The following is a 9,002-nucleotide window of genomic DNA, read 5'->3' as shown; positions in this document are numbered from 1 at the left end:
TGAGACCGTGTCTGTGCCTCGACCTAGGTTGGGCAAAACTAAACATGGCAGTGTTTGCCTTAGCAATCTCACTAGAATAAAGACCTCCTCCATTCCTGCCATTATTGAAAGCGATCGTGATACCTCACGTCTCAAAATAGGGCTACTACTAATGTTAGATCCCTCACTTCAAAGGCAGTTATAATCAATAAACTAATCACTGATCAAATCAAATTGTATTTGTCACATACACATGGTTAGCAGATGTTAATGCGAGTGTAGCGAAATGCTTGTGCTTCTAGTTCCGACAATGCAGTAATAACCAACTGTAACGGTCGTCTAATTCCTCCTCCTCGGATGAGGACCAAAATGCAGCGTTGAATGTGGAGATAATGATATTTATTAAAGTAAAGACGAAACACGAAAACACTTTAACAAACTACAAAACAAATAAACGATGTAGACAGACCTGGACTTGAGAACTTACAATATACGAAGAACGCACGAACAGGAACAGACTACATACACGAACGACTAACGAAACAGTCCCGTGTGGTAGACATACAGACACTGAAGACAACCACCCACAAACAAACAGTGTGAACAGCCTACCTTAATATGGTTCTCAATCAGAGGAAACGTAAAACACCTGCCCCCTAATTGAGAACCATATCAGGCAACACATTGCACCCAACATAGAAACACAAAACATAGAATGCCCACCCCAACTCACGCCCTGACCAACTAAACACATACAAAAACAAGAGAAAACAGGTCAGGAACGTGACACCAACGAGTAATCTACCCTAACAATTCCACAACTACTACCTTATACACACAAGTGTAAAGGGATAAAGAATATGTACATAAAGATATATGAATGAGTGATGGTACAGAACGGCATAGGCAAGATGCAGTAGATGGTATAGAGTACAGTATATGCATATGAGATGAGTAATGTAGGGTATATAAACATAAAGTGGCATAGTTTAAAGTGGCTAGTGATACATGTATTACATAAAGATGGCAAGATGCAGTAGATGATATAGAGTACAGTATATACATATACATATGAGATGAGTAATGTAGGGTATGTAAACATTATTTTAAGTGGCATTGTTTAAAGTGGCTAGTGATATATTTTTACATAAATTTTCATAAATTCCCATTATTAAAGTGGCTGGAGTTGAGTCAGTAAGTTGGCAGCAGCCACTAAATGTTAGTGGTGGCTGTTTAACAGTCTGATGGCCTTGAGATAGAAGCTGTTTTTCAGTCTCTCGGTCCCTGCTTTGATGCACCTGTACTGACCTCGCCTTCTGGATGATAGCGGGGTGAACAGGCAGTGGCTCGGGTGGTTGTTGTCCTTGATGATCTTTATGGCCTTCCTGTGACATCGGGTGGTGTGGGTGTCCTGAAGGGCAGGTAGTTTGCCCCCGGTGATGCGTTGTTCAGACCTCACTACCCTCTGGAGAGCCTTACGGTTGTGGGCGGAGCAGTTGCCGTACCAGGCAGTGATACAGCCCGACAGGATGCTCTCGATTGTGCATCTGTAGAAGTTTGTGAGTGCTTTTGGTGACAAGCCGAATTTCTTCAGCCTCCTGAGGTTGAAGAGGCGCTGTTGCGCCTTCTTCACAACGCTGTCTGTGTGGGTGGACCAATTCAGTTTGTACATGATGTGTACGCCGAGGAACTTAACTTACTACCCTCTCCACTACTGTCCCGTCGATGTGGATAGGGGGGTGCTCCCTCTGCTGTTTCCTGAAGTACAAAATCACCTCCTTTGTTTTGTTGACGTTGAGTGTGAGGTTATTTTCCTGACACCACACTCCGAGGGCCCTCATCTCCTCCCTGTAGGCCGTCTCATCGTTGTTGGTAATCAAGCCTACCACTGTAGTGTCGTCCGCAAACTTGATGATTGAGTTGGAGGCGTGCATGGCCACGCAGTCATGGGTGAACAGGGAGTACAGGAGAGGGCTCAGAATGCACCCTTGTGGGGACCCAGTGTTGAGGATCAGCGGGGTGGAGATGTTGTTACCTACCCTCACCACCTTTGGGCGGCCCGTCAGGAAGTCCAGTACCCAGTTGCACAGGGCGGGGTCGAGACCCAGGGTCTCGAGCTTGATGACGAGTTTGGAGGGTACTATGGTGTTAAATGCTGAGCTGTAGTCGATGAACAGCATTCTCACATAGGTATTCCTCTTGTCCAGATGGGTTAGGGCAGTGTGCAGTGTGGTTGCGATTGCGTCGTCTGTGGACCTATTGGGTCGGTAAGCAAATTGGAGTGGGTCTAGGGTGGAGGTGATATGGTCCTTGACTAGTCTCTCAAAGCACTTCATGATGACAGAAGTGAGTGCTACGGGGCGGTAGTCGTTTAGCTCAGTTACCTTAGCTTTCTTGGGAACAGGAACAATGGTGGCCCTCTTGAAGCATGTGGGAACAGCAGACTGGGATAAGGATTGATTGAATATGTCCGTAAACACACCGGCCAGCTGGTCTGCGCATGCTCTGAGGACGCGGCTGGGAATGCCGTCTGGGCCTGCAGCCTTTGCGAGGGTTAACACGTTTAAATGTTTAACTCACCTCGGCTGCAGTGAAAGAGAGCCCGCAGGTTTTGGTAGCGGGTCGTGTCAGTGGCACTGTATTGTCCTCAAAGTGAGCAAAAAAGTTATGTAGTCTGTCTGGGAGCAATACATCCTGGTCCGCGACCTGGCTGGTTTTCTTTTTGTAATCCGTGATTGACTGTAGATCCTGCCACAAACCTCTTGTGTCTGAGCTGTTGAATTGCGACTCTACTTTGTCTCTATACTGGCACTTAGCTTGTTTGATTGCCTTGCGGAGGGAATAGCTACACTGTTTGTATTCGGTCATGTTTCTGGTCACCTTGCCCTGGTTAAAAGCAGTGGTTCGTGCTTTCAGTTTCGCGTGAATGCTGCCATCAATCCACGGTTTCTGGTTTGGGAATGTTTTAATCTTTGCTGTGGGTATTACGTCACTGATGCACTTTCTAATGAACTCGCTCTCCGAATCAGCGTATTCGTCAATGTTGTTGTTGGACGCAATGCGGAACATATCCCAATCCACGTGATCGAAGCAGTCTTGAAGCGTGGAATCAGATTGGTCGGACCAGCGTTGAACAGACCTGAGCACGGGAACTTCTTGTTTTAGTTTCTGTGTGTAGGCTGGAAGCAACAAAATGGAGTCGTGGTCAGCTTTTCCGAAAGGAGGGCGGGGGAGGTCCTTATATGCGTCGCGGAAGTTAGAATAACAATGATCTAGGGTTTTACCAGCCCTGGTAGCACAATCAATATGCTGATAGAATTTAGGGAGTTTTGTTTTCAGATTAGCCTTGTTAAAATCCCCAGCTACGATGAATGCAGCCTCAGGGTGTGTGGTTTCTAGTTTACATAGAGTCAGATAAAGTTCGTTCAGGGCCATCGATGTGTGGGAGGGAAAATTGGGAGGGAAAATATACGGCTGTGATTATAATCGAAGAGAATTCCCTTGGTAGATAATGCGGTCGACATTTGATTGTGAGGAATTCTAAGTCAGGTGAACAGAATGACTTGAGTTCCTGTATGTTGTTATGATCACACCACGTCTCGTTAATCATAAGGCATACCCCCCCGCCCCTCTTCTTACCAGAAAGATGTTTGTTTCTATCTGCGCGATGCGTGAAGAAACCAGCTAGCTGCACCGACTCCGTTAGCGTCTCTCGAGTGAGCCATGTTTCCGTGAAGCAAAGAACGTTACAGACTCTGATGTCTCTCTGGAATGCTACCCTTGCTCGGATTTCATCAACCTTGTTGTCAAGAGACTGGACATTGGCGAGTAGTATGCTAGGGAGTGGAGCGCGGTGTGCCCTTCTCCGGAGCCTGACCAGAAGACCGCTTCGTTTGCCCCTTTTACGGCGTCGTTGTTTAGGGTCGCCGGCTGGGATCAGATCCATTGTACTGGGTGGAAGGCAAAACACAGGATCCGCTTCGGGAGAGTCATATTCCTGGTCGTAATGATAGTGAGTTGACGTTGCTCATATATTCAGTAGTTCCTCCCGACTGTATGTAATGAAACCTAAGATTACCTGGGGTACCAATGTAAGAAATAACACGTAAAAAAACAAAATACTGCATAGTTTCCTAGGAACGCGAAGCGAGGCGGCCATCTCTGTCGGCGCCGGAAATTGATAATAATCTTGATTATTATAATCTATTATTATTATATCTTGATCATAATCTTGATGTGATTGGCCTGACTGAAACATGGCTTAAGCCTGATGAATTTACTGTGTTAAATGAGGCCTCACCTCCTGGTTACACTAGTGACCATATCCCCCGTGCATCCCGCAAAGGCGGAGGTGTTGCTAACATTTACGATAGCAAATTTCAATTTACAAAAAAAAAAATGATGTTTTCGTCTTTTGAGCTTCTAGTCATGAAATCTATGCAGCCTACTCAATCACTTTTTATAGCTGTTGTTTACAGGCCTCCTGGGCCATATACAGCGTTCCTCACTGAGTTCCCTGAATTCCTATCGGACCTTGTAGTCATAGCAGATAATATTCTAATTTTTGGTGATTTTAATATTCATATGGAAAAGTCCACAGACCCACTCCAAAAGGCTTTCGGAGCCATCATCGACTCACTGCGTTTTGTCCAACATGTCTCTGGACCTACTCACTGTCACAGTCATACTCTGGACCTAGTTTTGTCCCATGGAATAAATGTTGTGAATCTTAATGTTTTTCCTCATAATCCTGGACTACCGGACAACTATTTTATTACGTTTGCAATCGCAACAAATAATCTGCTCAGACCCCAACCAAGGAGCATCAAAAGACGTGCTATACATTCTCAGACAACCCAAAGATTCCTTGATGCCCTTCCAGACTCCCTCTGCCTACCCAAGGACGTCAGAGGACAAAAATCAGTTAACCACCTAACTGAGGAACTCAATTTAACCTTGCGCAATACCCTAGATGCAGTTGCACCCATAAAAACTAAAAACATTTTTCATAAGAAACTAGCTCCCTGGTATACAGAAAATACCCGAGCTTTGAAGCAAGCTTCCAGAAAATTGGAACGGAAATGGCGCCACACCAAACTGGAAGTCTTCCGACTAGCTTGGAAAGACAGTACCGTGCAGTATCGAAGAGCCCCCACTGCTGCTCGATCATCCTATTTTTCCAACTTAATTGAGGAAAAAAGAACAATCCGAAATGTATTTTTGATACTGTCGCAAAGCTAACTAAAAAGCAGCATTCCGCAAGAGAAGATGGCTTTCACTTCAGCAGTAATAAATTCATGAACTTCTTCGAGGAAAAGATCATGATCATTAGAAAGCAAATTACGGACTCCTCTTTAAATCTGCGTGTTCCTCCAAAGCTCAGTTGTCCTGAGTCTGCACAACTCTGCCAGGACCTAGGATCAAGAGAGACACTTAAGTGTTTTAGTACTATATCTCTTGACACAATGATGAAAATAATCATGGCCTCTAAACCTTCAAGCTGCATACTGGACCCTATTCCAACTAAACTACTGAAAGAGCTGCTTCCTGTGCTTGGCCCTCCTATGTTGAACATAATAAACGGCTCTCTATCCACCGGATGTGTACCAAACTCACTAAAAGTGGCAGTAATAAAGCCTCTCTTGAAAAATCCAAACATTGACCCATAAAATATAAATAACTATCGGCCTATATCGAATCTTCCATTCCTCTCAAATTGTAGAAAAAGCTGTTGCGCAGCAACTCACTGCCTTCCGGAAGACAAACAATGTATACAAAATGCTTCAGTCTGGTTTTAGACACCATCATAGCACTGAGACTGCACTTGTGAAGGTGGTAAATGACCTTTTAATGGCGTCAGACCGAGGCTCTGCATCTGTCCTCGTGCTACTAGACCTTAGTGCTGCATTTGATATCATCGATCACCACATTCTTTTGGAGAGATTGGAAACCCAAATTGGTCTACACGGACAAGTTCTGGCCTGGTTTACATCTTATCTGTCGGAAAGATATCAGTTTGTCTCTGTGAATGGTTTGTCCTCTGACAAATCAACTGTAAATGTTGGTGTTCCTCAAGGTTCCGTTTTAGGACCACTATTGTTTTCACTATATATTTTACCTCTTGGGGATGTCATTCGAAAACATAATGTTAACTTTCACTGCTATACGGATGACACACAGCTGTACATTTCAATGAAACATGGTGAAGTCCCAAAATTGCCCTCGCTAAAAGCCTGTGTTTCAGACATAAGGAAGTGGATGGCTGCAAACTTTCTACTTTTAAACTCGGACAAAACAGAGATGCTTGTTCTAGGTCCCAAGAAACAAAGAGATCTTCTGTTGAATCTGACAAGTAATCTTGATGGTTGTACAATCGTCTCAAATAAAACTGTGAAGGACCTCGGCGTTACTCTGGACGCTGATCTCTATTTTGACAAACATATCAAGACTGTTTCAAGGACAGCTTATTTCCATCTATGTAACATTGCAAAAATCAGAAACCTTCTGTCCAAAAATGATGCAGATAAATGTATCCATGCTTTTTGTTACTTCTAGGTTAAACTACTGCAATGCTCTACTTTCCGGCTACCCGGATAAAGCACTAAATAAACTTCAGTTAGTGCTAAATACGGCTGCTAGAATCCTGACTAGAACCAAAAAATGTGATCATATTACTCCAGTGCTAGCCTGGCTTCCTGTTCTGGTTAGGGCTGATTTCAAGGTTTTACTGCTAACCTACAAAGCATTACATGGGCTTGCTCCTACCTATCTTTCCGATTTGGTCCTGCCGTACATACCTACACGTACGCTACGGTCACAAGACGCAGGCCTCGTAATTGTCCCTAGAATTTCTAAGCAAACAGCTGGAGGCAGGGCTTTCTCTTATAGAGCTCCATTTTTATGGAATGGTCTGCCTACCCATGTGAGAGACGCAGACTCGGTCTCAACCTTTAAGTCTTTACTGAAGACTTATCTCTTCAGTGGGTCATATGATTGAGTGTAGTCTGGCCCAGGAGTGTGAAGGTGAACGGAAAGGCTCTGGAGCAACGAACCGCCCTTGCTGTCTCTGCCTGGCCGGTTCCCCTCTCTCCACTGGGATTCTCTGCCTCTAACAGGGGCTGAGTCACTGGCTTACTGGTGCTCTTCCATGCCGTCCTTAGGAGGGGTGCGTCACTTGAGTGGGTTGAGTCACTGACGTGATCTTCCTGTCTGGGTTGTGCCGTCGCGGAGATCTTTGTGGGCTATACTCGGCCTTGTCTCAGGATGGTAAGTTGGTGGTTGAATATTTCCCTCTGGTGGTGTGGGGCTGTGCTTTGGCAAAGTGGGTGGGGTTATATCCTGCATGTTTGGCCCTGTGCGGGGTGTCATCAGATGGGGCCACAGTGTCTCCTGACCCCTCCTGTCTCAGCCTCCAGTATTTATGCTGCAGTAGTTTTTGTGTCGGGGAGCTAGGGTCAGTCTGTTATATCTGGAGCACTTCTCCTGTCTTTTCCGGTGTCCTGTGTGAATTTAAGTATGCTCTCTCTAATTCTCTTTCTTTCTTTCTTTCTCTCTCTCGGAGGACCTGAGCCCTAGGACCATGCCTCAGGACTACCTGGCATGATGACTCCTTGCTGTCCCCAGTCCACCTGGCCATGCTGCTGCTCCAGTTTCAACTGTTCTGCCTGCGGCTATGGAACCCTGACCTGTTCACCGGACGTGCTACCTGTCCCAGACCTGCTGTTTTCAACTCTCTAGAGACAGCAGGAGCGGTAGAGATACTCTTAATGATCGGCTATGAAAAGTCAATTGACATTTACTCCTGAGGTGCTGACTTGTTGCACCCTCGACAACTACTGTGATTATTATTATTTGACCATGCTAGTCATTTATGAACATTTGAACATCTTGGCCATGTTCTGTTATAATCTCCACCCGGAACAGCCAGATAAGGACTGGCACCCCTCATAGCCTGGTTCCTCTCTAGGTTTCTTCCTAGGTTTTGGCTTTTCATGGGAGTTTTTCCTAGCCACCGTGCTTCTACACCTGCATTGCTTGCTGTTTGGGGTTTTAGGCTGGGTTTCTGTACAGCACTTTGAGATATCAGCTGATGTAAGAAGGGCTATATAAATACATTTGATTTGAAAAGTGGAGGCTGTTATAGCAGCAAAGGGGGGACCAACTCCATATTAATGCCCATGATTTTGAAATTAGATGTTCGACGAGCAGGTGTCCACTTACTCATGGTCATGTAGTGTATATATACTGAACAAAAATATAAACGCAACATGTAAAGTGTTGGTCCCATGTTTCAAGGGCTGAAAGCTTATTTCTCTGAAATTCTGTGCACAACATTATTTACATCCTGGGTTAATGAGCATTTCTCCTTTGCCAAGATAATCCATCCACCTGACAGGTGTGGCATATGAAGAAGCTGATTAAACAGCATGGTCATTACACAGGTGCAACTTCTGCTGGGGACAATTAAAGGTCACTCTAAAGTGTTCTGTTTTGTCACACAACACAACGCCACACATGTATTTCATTTTGAGGGGGCATGCAATTGACATGCTGACTGCAGGAATGTCCGCCAGAGATAATTGACTCCTAATTTCTCTACCATAAGCCATCTCCAACATCATTTTATAGAATTCGTCCAACCAGCCTCACAACCGCAGACCACATGTAACCATGCCAGCCCAGGACCTCCAGATATGGCTTCTTCCCCTGCGGTATCATCAAATCAAATCAAAGTTTATTTGTCCCGTGTGACCTTACAGTGAAATGCTTACTTACAGGCCCAAACCAACAGTGCAATTTTTAAGTAAAAAATAGGTATTAGGTGAACAATAGATAAGTAAAGAAATAAAAACAGTAAAAAGACAGTGAAAAATAACAGTAGCGAGGCTATATACAGGCACCGGTTAGTCGGGCTAAATGAGGTAGTATGTACATGTAGGTATGGTTAAAGTGACTATGTATATATGATAAACAGAGAGAAGCAGTAGCGTAAAGAGGGGTTGGCGGGTGAGGAGAGGGAAGGT

The sequence above is a fragment of the Salvelinus alpinus genome, chromosome 39, assembly GCF_045679555.1.
Source record: "Salvelinus alpinus chromosome 39, SLU_Salpinus.1, whole genome shotgun sequence".
NCBI classification, from domain to species: domain Eukaryota; kingdom Metazoa; phylum Chordata; class Actinopteri; order Salmoniformes; family Salmonidae; genus Salvelinus; species Salvelinus alpinus.
This window is presented reverse-complemented; position numbering follows the sequence as displayed.